The sequence below is a fragment of the Plodia interpunctella genome, chromosome 25, assembly GCF_027563975.2.
Source record: "Plodia interpunctella isolate USDA-ARS_2022_Savannah chromosome 25, ilPloInte3.2, whole genome shotgun sequence".
NCBI classification, from domain to species: domain Eukaryota; kingdom Metazoa; phylum Arthropoda; class Insecta; order Lepidoptera; family Pyralidae; genus Plodia; species Plodia interpunctella.
Genome location: NC_071318.1, coordinates 1,355,270 through 1,373,015, shown reverse-complemented (window position 1 = coordinate 1,373,015; position 17,746 = coordinate 1,355,270). Strand labels below are relative to the sequence as shown.

Genomic DNA, 17,746 nt, shown 5'->3' with positions numbered 1-17,746 from the left:
TGCTAAAGAGATTACGCGGGATCTTACATCACAAAATAAATACCTGATCAAGATTCTGGGCGAGCTTTCAATGAGACTCCGATGCATGCCACATACCTGCGGAGGCCATAGCATGTCTTCTAAGGTGAACAACTCCTTAATTGACCAATCAAAGCAATTTCAACTTTAAACCTTTCGTTATAAAGTGCAATATCCGTTTTGATTTCATCTACATTCATTTCAATATTTGCTGTAAACAAATCCTTCTTAATGATAAAGAAATAGAGTCTATTATCCGTGACAAGATTTTAAACAGCCTTCGAAAGGCCATTTTAATTCTTGAAAATAAATTTTAAACCGCTATCGATAAAGTCTAAAATCGATTTGTCGATAAATTGATATGATTATAATCCGATTTTAGAAAGAGTGACAATAGTTCAACGCTTGCGGAATAAGATGTTGTTTTAAATTTGGCAGTGTTATAATACAATCTTGGGAGAATGCTAGCCGCCTATTGGCTCATTTCAAGACAGTCGTTTCATTGCCTCGATGAAAGAAGGCACGGTTGTTCACTCTCCGAGAACTTTAGCAAATATTTCGAATTAATATTCGAAAAAAGAACATATCGAGGGTGTGTTTTTGTGTGAATACTTATAGGAAAACTATTTTTATCGTTAAACAAAATTGGGTAATTTAATGTGGACTGTTATTTTGTGTTAGAACGTAAGGAATTTCTTAACACGTAAACTGGTTTCAAGCAAGACGTTGTTTATTATGGATTTTGTAACTGGCATATTATTATAATCTATTGGATTTTACATATGAGAGTGATTTGACTGTATAAAATACCTTATTGGATTCTTGTTGGCAAGGTAAGTGGTTTTAGACCTGTTATGTTGGCTTGTCGAGATATAGGTACAAGGTGACAATGTAGCATATTGACACTTTAAAATATTTAATTTCGTATCTATTGTTTTGTTAGGATCTTTATATGGTAGTAAAGATCCTAACTAATATTAAAAATAAGAAAATGAGTTTGTTTTTTATTTATCTATAAATAAATAAATATATTAGGACAAATCACACAGATTGAGCTAGCCCCAAAGTAAGTTCGAGACTTGTGTTATGGGATACTAACTCAACGATACTATATTTTATATCAAATACATATATAGATAAACATCCAAGACCCGGAACAATCAAAAAAAGATCATTTTCCATCATGACCCGACCGGGGATCGAACCCGGGACCTCTCGGTTCAGTGGCAAGAACTTTACCACAGCGCCACCGAGGTCGTCAAATCTATTCAACGAATTTGGAATTTCTCATATACCTATAGATAGTTATGTAGAAATGTGTATTGCCCGTGGGAAATTCACGCGAACGAAGCCGCGGGTAAAGTTGTAGACTAAGTACTGAAGTATACCTATTATATAATCTGTGACTATACTATCAAGTTTGTCCTTACTTACCTGTGTACTTACTTGTTTTAAAACTCGGAATACAGAAAATTACTCTAAGTTTTGAACATCATCCAAACAAAAAGGTTAAGTAGCACCTGGGGTATTATTTAATCTGTGGTAGTACATACTTAATAACATAACTACAATAGCAAGCGAATAAAACGAAAATGAATTTCCAAACTTAATTTATACAATGCGAGGTGCATTGGAAGGTCATTTTTTCTATTTTTGGTTCAATTTAAGTAGAACGTAATTTACTGTGAACGAAATAGATACACCTATTTTGCTTTTATTATATTTTTTTATATCGCCAAAAAAAACTGACCAATTTGCTAGGGTGACAAAAAAATTATGAGAAAAAAAACCGAAAATTTTCTTTACTATTTACACATGTTTAGATCCGCCAAAAAAAAAATACGACCAATTTGCTAGGGTGACAAAAAAATATGAGAAAAATTCCGAAATTTTTCTTTAATATTTACTTATGTTTAGATGCGCCAAAAAAAACAGACCAATTTGCTAGGCTGACAAAAAAAATATGAGAAAAATCCGAAAATTTTCTTTACTATTTACTTATGTTTAGATCAAGTGTTTTTTTTTAATTAAATAACCTATGTTGTTTCTTGTGTACATAAATAAGAAATAAATACAACAATCACAGCGATCTGGCTATGCGTACGTCTCGTTGATATAATTTGTATGAAGGCGTGGCGTACTTAAAATTGGTATGTGGCATTTGTGAATTTATCTTTTAAATTACCTATACAGGAATTACGCAACGTTTGTTACATATTGTATTTCAGTTTTGGTTAACATCATAGTTGAAAAGAACGGCGTAGTTTTAAAATAATTTTGGTTTTTCCCTTTGTTCACAGTAGTTCTTTTAAATTTTATTTTAAAATGATATAGTTTTAATATTTGGTCTATTGTTTTACCAGGGTAAAATGTGACGGAAACAATGGTATTACCAACAACTTTTGTAAATGCCTACTTTAAATGAATAAAGAAATTAAAATTTTTCTTCAAAGGATATTTCTTTTATGTGAGTCTAGCATTTGTTTAACAGACAAAATTGTAATATTTTTGTAGCTTTAATGATAACATAGCTTAACTACACAAAAACATTTAAGAACGCCATTACAATAATAGTGATCGAAATAGCAAACAGCTAATGCATATTATGGCGTATCTAATTGAGCGATTACGTCATAGTTACGCCTGGAGAATTTGCAATGATTCGCACTGTAATACTCATTTTTTCGTCATGTTCAGCCCTTTACATGCAGGCCTATAATCGACATTTACGATATCAACATTCCCAAAAAATTGACGTCACGTGTGGTCGGTTATAAACTCCCAGCAAGAACAAAACTGGGCGAGAACAAAACCGGGAATAGATTTTAAATTACCCGTGAACCAAAGATTAGGCATCTACATTTTTCCAATTAGCTATGACTTTAGTATATACTAACATTTAAGCAAGTTCTAGCTAAAACAATGAATCAATTATGAAATACATCCGTGTAATTCTATGACAACATACATATTTGTTAAATAATCACACGTCTATATAAATAAACTATATGTATCCAACATAAACAGTAACAATACTTGCATTGACACATACCTGGGTTAATATTGAGGTCAAATGTACAGGTGCAGAAAAATAAGTTATCCTTGACATTGAAAATGCACGTGAATCATAGTTGTATGTACTAACAGATGTGTTTTATTTATTCTCGTTTTAATGTCACTTAGAGGTGAAGCTATGACTAACTTAATGAATAAAATAATATATTTATATATAGTATAATTATTACTTTACTTTGTTTTACGAACAAAGAATAAAGAAATTGTTAAAGTATTGATTTTTGTTGAAATACTACACCAATGATGCGATCGTTGCCTGACTTAATTTCTAAAAAACTGAATTTATCTAAGCTTATTATAATCACGTTTTTATCCTTTATGTGAGAAAGAGAGAGAGAAACAACTCGAAGGCCAGTTTAGCTGTACGGTGGGCTGTAATTGGTGGGTTGTAGAATTGAGATTCTCCAGTTTCCTTCTTCTTGATTGACTTTTAAAATCCGCGCTACAAATAAGAACGAATATTCCGGAAATGTAAAAAAATATATTTAGCAAAAAAAAAAAAATGTTTTGGAAATATAAGAAATTAAAATACAAATTTCGAGGTAAAATTTACAAATATGTTTCAGCTAACATACAGTACAGTTGTACCAACAACCGATAAAGAGCACATTCAATTGATTAAACTCATAACAAATTCGCCTCAAAACAAAGCAGCTGATGCAGGGTGTCTTCCCATGCAGGTCAGTGTACGTGAACCAAAGTACCATTTATGTGACATATTCATATGACACGAGTTCTAGACATAGTAAAACCAGTTGTACGACATCTCAGTTACATAACTCACTCGTTTGCTGCTAAGTGTACACTTACAAGCAAACACAAGTAAATGGCAATTAACTTAACAGTTAGATAGATGTAATGACAGCCACTGCGATGTTGTGACGAAGGATTGTGGTTTTCTATTACTATGTCCTATATATTTTCTCAAATCATGGACACTCTCGTTGTAAACATTGATTTCTTGTTGCTAAAAGGATTTAATTATGATTCTATTCTATTATTCAAGTTAATATTAATATTAGACTGTTTTAAAACACGCAAAAATTAGATTAATTGAAATTACGCGCGTAATACGATTTCAAAAATCAATTGTAATTATTGTACCTACTAATTATTTTAATTATTACCACTCGTGATTTAAAATAATTTATTACATTTTTTTGACAGTTTTTTCGTGTAAATTTCACAGGCGTGACTCTCACGTTAACTTATGTGTTTCGGCAAAGTTAAACAGCTTTCCATTGCATAACCCGCTTTTTATGTAAATTGTTGATTCCCCCGATAAAGGTCTACATCCACTGGTGTTCAGTAATGTTGAAAATTTGATTGTTTAGTTTCATGTACGTACATTTTTTGATATAAATCGGTGATGTTTGTTTGTAATAACTTTATTGTAGGTACGATAATAATACCCTTACATCTATAACTGAATTCAAAAAGCAGTCATGTTAAACACGTGTCGCCTGGTCAGAAAGTTTCTACAGACAGACGCTACTCATACACCTTCATTTCCATCACCATCATCTCATACAAACCATTTTCTCTCTGAACTATCAAACTCTTAATAAAATTTCACGGTTTTTACTTGGCTTCGGCCCGTGTATATCGTTAAAATTACCGTGTTAAAACCCGAGATTTAAATGGAATAAAAATAATAATAATAATAATGTATATAAATCGGCAGTAGGTTGATGTGAAGTAATCAATTTAATATTTTTAATTATAATAATTTTTTTTCTTAGCACGTTAGTGGCATATTTTTATAGCTACTAAACTCTATCCGCCATTTAAGAAATCTAGTTCGATTGCAACTGAATTGGACTTGTTTTTGTAATATTTTATTGTTCAAGTTTTTGCGCTTTCGTATCGTAAACATCATTCACTATCCGCATAATGTCGAAATGTCCTATCCTGTGACCGTCCGAGGCACATACAATTTGATGAAAACATATTTCTTTTATAATTTACAATGATTTATCGTTAAATTCATTGAAGCTTACATTGTTCAGTCAAGCGAAATCGTAAATTAAAGTAACTAAATTTATAAATAAGCTAAACTAATTTACCATATTAGTTATAAAGGGAGCATACCTTTAAAAATATTAATTGATACCTTCAAAAGTATTAATTTCCTGCGACAACATCCCCAAACAGCTGCGGGATATTTTTTTCCTTTCGCATTTTAAATATTAGTTATCATTTTCAGCCTGTATCAAACGCACACACATCCTCACAAAGTTTCGTCATAATATTAGTAGAATTAGTAACTGGGGTGTCTGTAAAATGTACCAACGCCGGAACCTTGATATATTGTTTACAATAATATTATTACTGTTCAATTCCGGAAGCAAGCCGAGAGAAACCCGACACGTGGGAACTATTGGTATTTAAACAATCATATTTACTGTTACAATCATTACAATTGCGAGAAACGATTTGTATACATTCATGTATGGTAATACAATTTAATTACATAATCTCATCTTTTGTTTGTTATTCGTTCCAATAAACGTAAGGATTCTTTGTTCTTTGCAAGTATTATCATTGTTAATGACGCTGGATGCCGTATCTGTCGTATTTTAATATACCTAGCAGCTCGTTCCGGCTTGTCGGATTTTTAATATACCTAGCAGCTCGTCCCGGCTTCTCGGATTATTAATATACCTAGCAGCCCGTCCGGGCTTCGCTCGAGTAAAACTATAATAAAAAAGTTGCCTATGTTACTCCTGAACGTTTCGTCTATCACCGTGCCAAATTTTATTAAAATCGATCTAGTAGTTTTTCAGTTCATTACCAAACAAAAATACAAATTTCTTTTCTCTTTATAATATAATATTAGTATAGATGTGGAAGCACTTCATATTCTTCCTTCGTGAATATGGAGTGCTCCTATCTAAACTTTAAACTTCACACCTTGTTCCTTACCCATAAGGATAATGGACCGTATAACACCTCGATCTCCGTGCGTCTGTCACCAGTGTCACTTCGCTGAATCTCATGATCTGTGCGTCATAGTTGAAATTGTTACAAATTAAGTATTTCTGTTATTTAAAGGAACTTCCATGATTTTTCCAAATTGAAAGACAGAAAGACATGATTTTTCCCTCGTTATTATAGATAATGGTACGAACACTTCGTGCGCGAACCCGACTCGCACTTGGGCGGGTTTTTACTATATACTCTTTATACATCTTGCGTAAATACTCATAACATTACTGTTAATTAACTTTCTAATCACCCTATTAGTTTAAAAATTAAATAAGCGTTGTAGGAATGGAATCTTAATGGACAATATTGGCAGGTTAATGCCGCATTTTGCGTGTAGTTTAATTAAGCGAGATTCACTTGATGCCTGTAATTTATAAATTTAATGTTGTTTTTCGTTTCTGTATTTATATTTATAAATCTATTAGCAACCGCTCCCGGCTTCACTCGGGTAAAAACGTAATAAACCTTCCTCAGAATTCACACTATCTATTGGTATCTTGCTGATTTTTAAACGGTTTTCGTTTAAAAATCAGCAAGTTTTTCAGTTTGTCGCGTTCATACAGACAGACGCGGCACCGGGACTTCTTTTTATAATATATAAGCATGAAATGTATGTATAAGGAGTAAAAATATTTCCAAAAAAAAAATATTTAAAAAAAAGTCCCTAATTTTCGTAATGTTTAGTCACAATGATGACCACCGTATCTTTCGCGCGGTAATTTAAATTAAAATCGAATCGGTAGCGTCCAGCGGCAAGATATAGGTACGTTGATTTTCAAAGTTTATAAGCTAATTGATGACTAGAGCGTCGTAATGTTTAGTAAACTCTTAACGAAGTTTAATAAAATTAACTTGCCCTGTTTGTTTTGTTATTATCATCAATATTTATTCGTTTTTCAATTTTTTTTATTTTAAGTACATTTTTTGCACAAAAAATATTTATAGAATTTCAAAATTATGATTTGTGATCTTAAAATAATCACTTAAATCAATATCCCGCCAAAAAGTAACTATAAACTCCGCCAACTCGAATATCGTTGCCCAATCAATTACAAGTTTAGTAAAGATTTTATCTCGAAAAGTCGAAAGTGTGTCTCGAAATTGCTGGGTGTATTTAAGGTTAACTATAGCTGAACAATTCGACAAACATTGCCCGATTCAGCATTCATTGCCGGTTTTTCATGGCGGTAAATTATGACACAAATTAATTACAATTGTTGTAAGGATACTGCATCGGTTTTGGGATAAGCCATTTCCATTCCAATACATTCTTTGTTTGCCAAGTTGTATCTGAGTTTTTAAAAATGTTAACCTTTATCTATGGATAAATATTTTTTTTATCACATGCAAAATAAGTACATGATTGTCTGCGCTGCGCTGAGCATCGAGCCAAGTCGAACAAAATTAACCTATTTTTAAATCGTATTTTATGTTATACTTAGGAATAACTTTGACATTAAAATATTTTGACATTATTTGTAAGAAAGAAAATTTAATTAAAATCGATTCAGCCGTAAATGTTTGTTGGATGATAGTTAGTAGGGAAATGCATGACTTGAAAGGGCAAGGCGTCCGTTAGCACGTAATTGTCACTAAAGAAAAACCCGGAATGTAATGTCTCCCATCTGTAACCACAACACTACAGTCGAGTGCAAGTAAAGTTACTTTGCATTGACCTCTATGAAGTTGTAATAGCATCGAATTTGCATTAACTTTGTAAAGCTGGATAAGTAGATGGCTGTACAACCTGAGAAATTTCGCGGTCTCACGCTTGTTATCTTTCTTATCTATGATTTGCTAACTGTTACAGTAACAGACTCTATTGTGGTCGTTATAAATTGCAAAGCGTGTAAATTTATAGAGGGAATTGTGTGTTATTGTTTTGCGTGCGTTTACGCATTACGAACTAAAACTTTTAAGACATATACTTCTCATATAATACATAAAGAACAACTCACTTACGTGACAAAATCTAAATTGACTATAAAATTTAAACTCGAATTACAACAGAAATAAGTTTAATTTTATGACAAAGGTCTTAAAATTATAAATTTCTAAATTGATTAGGTATTTAGGTATAAGTATATTAGCTTATATTTAATGTAGTAATTATAAGTTTCCACAAACAATGAATATATTACTTAAAATCTAACCTAAAAAAATAAATTTTATGACCTAAGCGGGGTTTATAAAATCTATAAAGAATCATTCGATTGGTTTCGTTTAACCAAACACTCTCAAGGATGTTCAGTTTAGTCCGGCAGTTAACGTCATCCCAATCGCCAAACCGGTTTGCATATTTCTGTTAAGGTTAACAGTAATTCATTATTTTTGGAACGAAGTAATGGTGTCTAGCTAGGCTGACAGGCGGAAATTGTACCATCGCTAATCATACAAAGGAAAACCTTTAGCAAATTAATTAAAGGAGGTCGTCGCTGCTGTTGAACAAAAACAAGAAAATTACTTTTCACTCTTGTCATTTAATGGCATGCCATGGAGTAGTGAATGACACATAAATTATTTTACTCAACAGATATAACACAACATGTTAGGCTATGATAAACTTTAGTAAAAGAACTAAATGAATGTATTAATTTGGACTTGGTGCTTTAAGTCAGCACTCACAACATCGTACTCACAAATTGTGCGCCTGTAGCAGACGTGGATAGTACGGAAGATCGTTATCCCGTGATTTTCAATGGCAACTATACCAAGTTGGCAAGGCATATCGTTACACACAACTGCAGGCGTACCATCAACTTTTACAGAACGATTCCAATGCAACTCAGTTCAATTTAGGCACCTAAAATGAATCGCATTCATACTAAAAATTAAGTCGATGGTACGAATTTGCGATGCAGTTCAGTTTAGGTCGTAAAGTGGATCGCGTTAAGAGATGATGGTAAGCCCCCTGGTGTTCCAGGTACCCATTGGCTACGAACACTAGATGGGCTGCATGCCTGTTTTCTTGCTCAGTAGCATCAGTAGTTCATCATTATTTTTTACTAGCTTTTGCCCGCGGCTCCGCCCGCGTGAGCACCTTTGTACCTTTTCCATACTTCAAAAATTCATGAAGATTGGATTAGCAGATAAAGCATGAATAAGTAACAAACAAATTTACTTTCGTTTTTGTAATATCCTTTAGGACTAGGGATAAAATAATGGTGAATTTGCAATGTATGATGTTAGCTTGATGCGCTTGACTTGGCGTTCATAACCTAACTAAAAACAATGCGTTCGGCTCCGTCCGGCGAAGTTCGGATGTTATCGTGAAACATTAAACACTCGCCGCCGTGTTTACACCTGTGTTCTATGGTTAATGTATACTTCCTCTAAGTAATTGAAGAATTGATTTGGGAAAGTTATTTGTATAGGGATTCTAACCAATAATAGTAAACAATATAGCTATAAATAAATAATATATAAATATATTAGGACAAATCACACTGATTGAGCTAGCTCCAAAGTAAGTTCGAGACTTGTGTTATGGGATACTAACTCAACGACACTATATTTTATAACAAATACTAGATAAACATCCAAGACCCGGGCCAATCAGAAAAAGGTCATCTTTCATCTTGACTCGACTGGGGATCGAACCCGGGACCTCTCAGTGGTGGCCAGAACTTTACCACTGCGCCACCGAGATCGTCAAGGCTATGATATTAATGATCTTTATAAAATCATCAAAATATCTCGATGAAAAAAATATTCTTTAAAGCGCACCTTTGACTTAGTTTGGGGATAAAATTAATAGGGAAGACCAACATTGAACTTGAATAATGTTGATTTAGAAGGGTAATGGTCACAAGGGAAGAGGGAGACCAAGAAAATGATTGAAGACAAGAGATGATTGGACTACGTGTTATGAAGGAAAAGAAAAAGAACTTATGGTAGGGGTAAGAAAAACTTATGGTAAGACATTGTGGTGACCCCAAATTATGAGAAAGGGTAAGGAAAATGATGATATATAAGAAAAAAAGATGTTACTTTCACGGCGACATTTCTTTACCGTGTATTGAGGTTGTTATTAATATTATCATAAACTTCCTTAGTTAATTATTTCTCGGTGTTCATATTAATAAACACACGAGTTTCTATCCTGTATGCGTACATATGATGGGCATAAACACTACATAGAATTTTAATAGTAAGACTTAACATTTTAAAAATCCTTAACATTAATTCTGGTCCTTCGTAATCTTCAACCGGATGCCGTGGCATTTTTAAAATAACGTCTTCTTTTTCCATTTAAGTAATGCAAAGGCTGGAATGCGAGTATGCTTGAGAAGATTACAAAAGAAATCAGGTTTCCTTAATATTTACCAGTTGAAGTTGATGGAGAAAGACACGACTTGTCGTTTAATAATAATAGTGATCTAAAATATAACGGCTATGATTTAAACGTGGTTATTATGTTGTTTGATATTGCTACGACTCAATTTCTAAGAGAAACTTTTGTTATTTTCTTTCTGTGAAAACTGTTTTAATTACACCCGTAATTATAATAAAAATATGTGCTTTATTTTATTAGACAAAGATAGAGAGGATCTGAGTAGGAGGAGAGCAATACTGAAATCTAATTCTGTATAAAACTTCATAAGCAAATTGACAATCGAAAAATTTCGATCGATTGACGGGTTTGATTATGTTAGGATTGCACTATTAATATTGCAATTCTTTGTAAATGCAAAAACTATGTTACAAGTTTTAGAAGAGAAAAAAAGGGAGAACTTCGATTACCGCAAATAAAATAATTACTATCTAAACAATGATTCTTTTAATTCTCATTATGACCTAAGAATTGCTTACGGGTAATCGGATATGAGGATGTTCCGGATATAAAGAATTGTGGAATGAAATGACATATTGAAGATTATGGCGTGTTTATGCATATGGTAAACAGATCTTACGAACATTGCTTGTTATCCAAGGCTTCTTCATAACCCTATAGAACAAAACAATCGATGAAATATAGGGATCCCATTGTGCAATCCAGTATTGTGATGGTTTCGGTCACTTCGCACCGCCACAATGCTTTTTGTTTGAACTTGATTGGAGATCAGAGATTGTTATGGTTGCTCGGATCAGCGATCCGCCAAGACAGGACGCTTTCGTCTATACGCAGAATGTCATATTCGCAAAATGACAAGTTCGTGTAATGTCCGTTCGGAAAATGTTAAATTTGAAGTATGTCTCGTCTCGTTCAATAATATATCGATCGGTAACCTTATAGAAAATACCGGAGAAAATAGTATGAACTGATGAAGAGAAAAATCTATATTCTAGTTTGATTTATTTAACTATAACTTTGACCATACATAAACTTACTCAGTTAAACATAAATCATTTAAAACCCTCGTTTAAAAGTTAGATTTTGCGAAATGTTTATTCGCGTAAGTACTATGACTAGCTAGAGAGTATTTACTTTCTATTTTCACCAAACCACAAAGCAAGGTTAGAATTGTAAATGTTTGTATGACTGTATGTATTCTCCTATGTCTATTACACAAATAATGAGTTCTAGATTTTGCCCGGGGCTTCGCTCCCGTGGGAATTTTGAGATAAAATATAGCTTATAGCAATCTTGGATAATGCACCTTTGTAATGGTGAAAGAATTTTTGACATTGGTTCGGTAGTTTCGGAGATTACCCGCCTCAAACATATAAACTCTTAAGTCACAAAACGCTTACCTCTTTATAACTATAAATAGTATAGATATATCAAAAATCACATGAATAATATTACCATAGTATCCATACCAATATTTTAAATGTGAAAATGTGTTTATTTGTCTATCTTTCACGCCAAAATGGAGCATTGGATTAAGGTGTTTTTTTGTTTGTAGATAGTTGAAGAGCTGGATGGTAACATAGGCTACTTTCAGAGCCACAAGTATCGGCTAGTAAACACTGTCAATCAATTTTCGAAAATGTAAAAAAAATATTAAATGCAATATACAAAGTATGTAAGTTTTTATATCGTGAGTTATATTGCTCTTTAAAACATATGTTTATAGATGCTTAAATCTTTAAAGTAATTTATCGTAAATTTAATAAAACAATCTAGTATTTCCAAATAATTGGCCAATAAACACACGACAAATTCCTGCAGAGTTGCAACATATCATTTGCTAGAGTGCGCCGCGCTGAATACTCGCAGTTTTTTCTCCGCGGCAAGCGTATGACGCAAGCCTGCGGAATGTAGGGCTGGCGATTTCACAAGTGGAAGTGGGACCTGTGAATTGTACGCGAGTTATCAATAGGAATTCCAGCGTCTGGTTTGACTGGATGTTTCTGTGACAACTGTTTTGTAGGTTTATGTGTGTATGCTGTGTTCACAGCTAGGCACACTCTTTGATACTTTGGTAAAGCCAATATGATAATACTACAACAATAACAGAAGTTAAATGTTACTGTTTTAATATTGACAGCCAGTCAGACAGTTATTGACTTCCTTACCGCATTTATTTTCATCACAATCGGAATAGTATCTTATTAAATCAATTTTAATGTAATAGTTTGGACCTTTGACTCTCTCTCTCTCTCTCTCTTATCTAAGTACAGCACAGGCTTTCTTACTTTTTTGTTTCCACTTAGCAAAATCTTCGGCATCTTTAGTTGTCAAACCAATGAAACGCTTATCAACCTTGACGACCGTTATAGCATTCTCACATATAAACTGCTTAATTAATTATTTTCTAATTTGATTTGATGTCCTGTTCCATGATCTTATATCGCCGAATAGTCGAGAGTTGAAAATAAAAATGACCGCAAAACATAACAAATTCTTTTGTATTTGATAATGTATTTTTGGCAACCCTATTGTGTGCTTGGAACAGGTTTTTTGTCCGCGTGTCACTGATAGTATCCGGGCACTGCCCCATGCGTGGTCACTCTACTATACACTCTAGTATACTGTAATTATTGTCATTACTTACAACACATACATAACACTGATTTTATGCATTTTAGTAGAAACTAATGATCGACAGTTATAAGGACCGACAATGAAATTAGTTACCAAGCCAAGTTCAACTAAAAATAAATTGTTAAATGTCAAATAACAAAACTAGCGTTCACGAAATAAATTGTTGTAAAATAGTTATATTAATCTATGTTCAATATAAAATATTTATATTGAATATCACCTAATATGAAGCAATATTGCCTGTGGTGGCCTTATGGAGGAAATATATACGCGTTTAATTGCCTATTACTTATTTTAATTAAAATAGCCTTAATTAGTAAATTGACCATTCAGTTTTTAGGCGCTTTTAGGCACATTTCAATTACAACATGAAACGTTAGTCATTACAAGCAAATATGTTTCAATTTACGCAATATATCACTTAAGAATTTGAATTACGCCAGTACTACTAAGGTGGAATGTAATGGAACTAAAGTAATGGCAAGTTTACAAGGATTTAGTCTATGTGTAGCTATTAAGCTAAGGATATTTTGAACGGATTTTTTTTCTGTTTAGACCAGAAGTTCAGGATCGTACATATTTTTAAGCTTCCCGGGCTTAAAAGTGTTTTTTTGTGTGACTAAACAGACTTGGGTAATAGCCTGAAGTAGATAAACATTTTTGTAAAACCATCATTAACCGAATAAAAAATACTTTTAATAAAAGATCGAGCTGACCAACACCCGTTCACGAGTTGACGCGTGAGTGAACCTTCCGACCCGAACCACGACGCCGCCACCGGTTTGACCATTTGAGTGTGCATGACATACTCGATCTCCATAATCTAACATAATAGATACCTATGTTACTTTCAGACACTTGAAGATCACAAATCACGTATATATGTTTTACAATCAATGGCGGACTTATCCCATGTAGTGCCTTATAGTCAACCGAGAGAGGACATAGACAGGAGCAGGCTAGTTACAATTAGAAGTAGTTTAATAATAATGCAAGCCATGTAAGCTAAAGCTCACTAAACACTACCACTAAGGCCATGTGAACTACAAACAAAATAATTTCATTTCGCAATGTCTGTATACACGAGTTAATTGATTTTCTTTGCTGTACAGTACTGCTTTACAGAACGCATGGTGTGGAAAAAATGGTTGTAAATTGTGTCACTTTAATTAGCCCAGTTTTTGTGCAGGTTTCGTACGAACTTGTCAAGTTAACTTTCCTTCTTGTGATTCATAACTGTTGTGTACCTACTATTTGGTGTTGGTATGTACTATGTACCTAAATGTGAAATAGTATTTGCTGATTCATTTGATAACTGACAGTATTGTTACTTATAAGGCTTGTTAGATTGTATAATGTATACAATCTTACTAAAGTGATTCAATTATTTTTTAAAATATTATTTATTTGCCAAAATATTATCCTAAAGCGTGTAATCAGTAAAGCCTAAAAACGAATTATACAAGAACTGAAATTAAATATATGATACTGATAACCTTATGAATTAATTAAAAATCACCCCCAAGAACCTAAAGCACAGTAGAATAAAGTAAATAATTAACAAATTTAAGAATTATACCATTTTTAACGTATAAATAAAACTATTTACATTCCTTTCGGAATGAACGATTGTACTTCGTGTCGAATTCTGTTATTTTTCGTATCAAAATCGTGCATGTTCTTTATAATAGCGTTATAATAGTCAACAATTAGACACGATACGGATATAAAGTGGAATATTTTAATATAAAACACCATAAGAGACCATCCCCGTTCGTGACTTGAAGGTCCGTCAGCTCTTTGATTGCCAGCGGCATCGATATTATTACTTACAAGATTTATAATCGCGGAAACTGAAAAATAAAATAAATAGTTAAACAAATAAAAGCAATGGTGGTCTAGAGGTAAGGTAGCCCATATACCGAAAAAAATAAGACTCGAATCCTACTCGTGGCATATGTAGTTTGTAAATCAATCTGACTGAATATGGTAGTTATCGTCGACCACCATCCACTAGATTCCAGTGAAGGAAAAATCGAAACAAATTGCAACTCGAAAATTCAATTCTTTGGAGCCATTTGCAAAGCCTGTGCCTGTGGTGTGATAATATAGGTATAAACTCGAATTAACTGATCGAATGAAATATTTGTGCCCATTACATACCTATATATGATAGCTTTGAACCTTATAAGGGCTAGCCATTAAAACCAACCTTGTATCACATACTATGTTAATATACTTGTGTGCCCTAAGAAGATCAACTTGACCATCATTAAAATACAAATTCAAGTATTTATTTTTGCATTATTACTAATTTGAGTTGTAAAATTTCCCATCGAATTTTATGAAAAATGATTAAGAGTATTTTTAATTTAGCTGTCTGACGATTCTGACAGGATAAAATATTGGCAACATTGAAATAATGACTACCAAGTGCGAAGAAATGCACATTTTTCAAACTGCTTTAAATTATATAAAAATAAAAAAAAACTGAACGCCCATCATCATTTAAGTGTACGGTCTGCAAAATGTACTAAGAATGTGACATAAAATACACAATATGATAGATAGGCTGATCTAGGGAGTGAAAAAGTAAAACTTGGCTGTATACACTACACCGTTGTCTGACACAATGAAGAGTTATTTTTTATAAGACTTAATTTCAGTAAATGTAGTCTGCAAATTCAAGCCGCCTTGGCTATCGTAACATACTGCTATTTACTCATTCGGGGTAATGGATCACGAACTTACGATTTTTTAAGTCTTGTTGACGCTTAATGGACAAGTCAGGTAATCTTTGGGATGTTTGCATTATTAATTTTTGTTTTAGGTTTATGTCTTTAACGATCTTTAAATTTAATGCTGGTTTGCTAATTAAATGGCTGGTGGTGTCAACGTCTAAAAATTTTACAATTACGTTCAACCAAAATTCGACCGTAGTATTGTTATTAAATATAAAACTTGGCTCCCTTTCAGTAACTTATGCGTATCAGGTGTATTTCATTTTACATTTTAATACCGATATGTGGAGAGTGTCTGGGTCCTTTTAACATCGTTTATAACGAATTTAACTTCAAGCATTCCAATAGTTCAATTCACCGACGCACCCGCAAGTGTAGCGCTAGTGTGCTCGAGTGAGTTTTACAGAATACACATTAGCCATATCCGCGTGGAATCCGACGTGAGTTTTTTGACGTCTCTTACAGAATCGAAACACAACTGCCACATTATACCCAACAATCACGGTAGACGACCTTGCATGATCTAACCGATGATGTGATGGCTCCTCGCAAAAACTGGACAGGGTACAATACCTATCATTAGCTGAATATCAGTGGAGCGTACACTTTAGATTTCAAGCTGCTAGTCCAATACTCTATGTGCTTGAGCACAAATAAATTGGGAGAAAAGGTGGAATAGGAAGAAGTTACTACCTGTATGAAATGTTTTTGAGAACAAGATGTTTTGATGCATATCAGACAGATGTAAATAGACCAAACTTCCTAAAAAGAAATAGGTAGACAATTACAGAAAATTTTCTTTGCAATAGTCCCTATGATATTATGAGTAATTGTTGTTTTATGAGCACTTAAAATTTTATTATTATTAAATTATAAAGTTGAATTTCTTTTAACAGTACTAGAATAGGTAGCATGCATATTACAAGTTGACTAGTTAAAAGAAAATGTGTTTAAATTAATTAAATTCTGTGACCTTTCGATGAAGCAAGTGTGTAAAAAATTATAAAAAAAAAAAGAAAATTGGAAAACGAAACAACGCGAGTGAGCGCTCGCGTCGTTAATTTCTGCACTCAAATTCTTCGGCATTAACAATTTTTTGCGACGCAAATATAATAGATGGTATAATTCATGGAAAATAAACAACAAAAAACAGAAAACCATCAATCCCTGTCCGAATGGCATCGACGAAGTTCCTCGATGTATTGTATCATTTCATGCACGCACAACACTGATACTGAATAATAGCTATAGTGAGAATGTCTTCATAAATGATAGCTTACTAATACAAACATTCGTGTTGTAAACTTGTTACTCATTTTTATTGCGTGCCCCGTCATCGGGTTCTCACAAATCTTTTGACTTGGCGTTGTTCTCGACATTACTTTTTTTTTTCTTATACATATATAAAAAAACTTTAAAAAAAAGATAGAAAATTTCTTCTATATTATTAATAAAATTCCACAAATATAATGTTCTTATATCTATGTTAAATTCATTGTTAAAGGAGAATAGGTAGTTTAGAAATTCAGATTCTAGAGTTTATTTGTGAAGTCTATCGTTTTAATAAAACATTTTTTTCTTTATTACTGACCAGGAATCATTCCTATGTATTTAGTAGTACGTAGGGTTATAATGTCGCCGCTTTGGCAACTTTTTGCATAAACTATCAAATAACGTAGGGAACCTCCACCTGATGACTCCAAGAACTAAGGATGCCGAAGCTGTTCAAAGCGGAGAAGAAAAAGTAAGAAAGCGGACACTGGGCCCCGACGCTCTATGGCGGCGGAAAAAACCGGGAAAACGTTAAAACGAGAGTACTACTAAGCCTTTCCAACACTGTACCTTTAAATTTCTTTATACAAGTGAATGTTTGTGTGTGTGATCATAATAATAGAGACTACTAAGCCCTTACAAAACTAAATAAATGAACACAAAACCTCTTTTCTTCATGAAGGGCTAACGTCATACTTTCTCCGGTTGTTCCGCAACAATT

At 33.1% G+C, this 17,746-nt stretch overlaps 1 protein-coding gene across 3 annotated transcripts in view; it reads left to right on the top strand.

Annotated features, from left to right (window-relative positions):
- The first annotated feature begins 502 nt into the window (after positions 1-502).
- Positions 503-17,746, top strand: part of LOC128680882 (uncharacterized) — a 67,860-nt gene continuing 50,616 nt past the window's right edge. For all 3 annotated transcript variants that reach the window (XM_053764355.1, XM_053764353.1, XM_053764354.1), the window contains exon 1: positions 503-851. The gene's annotated coding sequence lies outside the window, so the exon portion shown is untranslated. The remainder of the gene's footprint in view (positions 852-17,746) is intronic.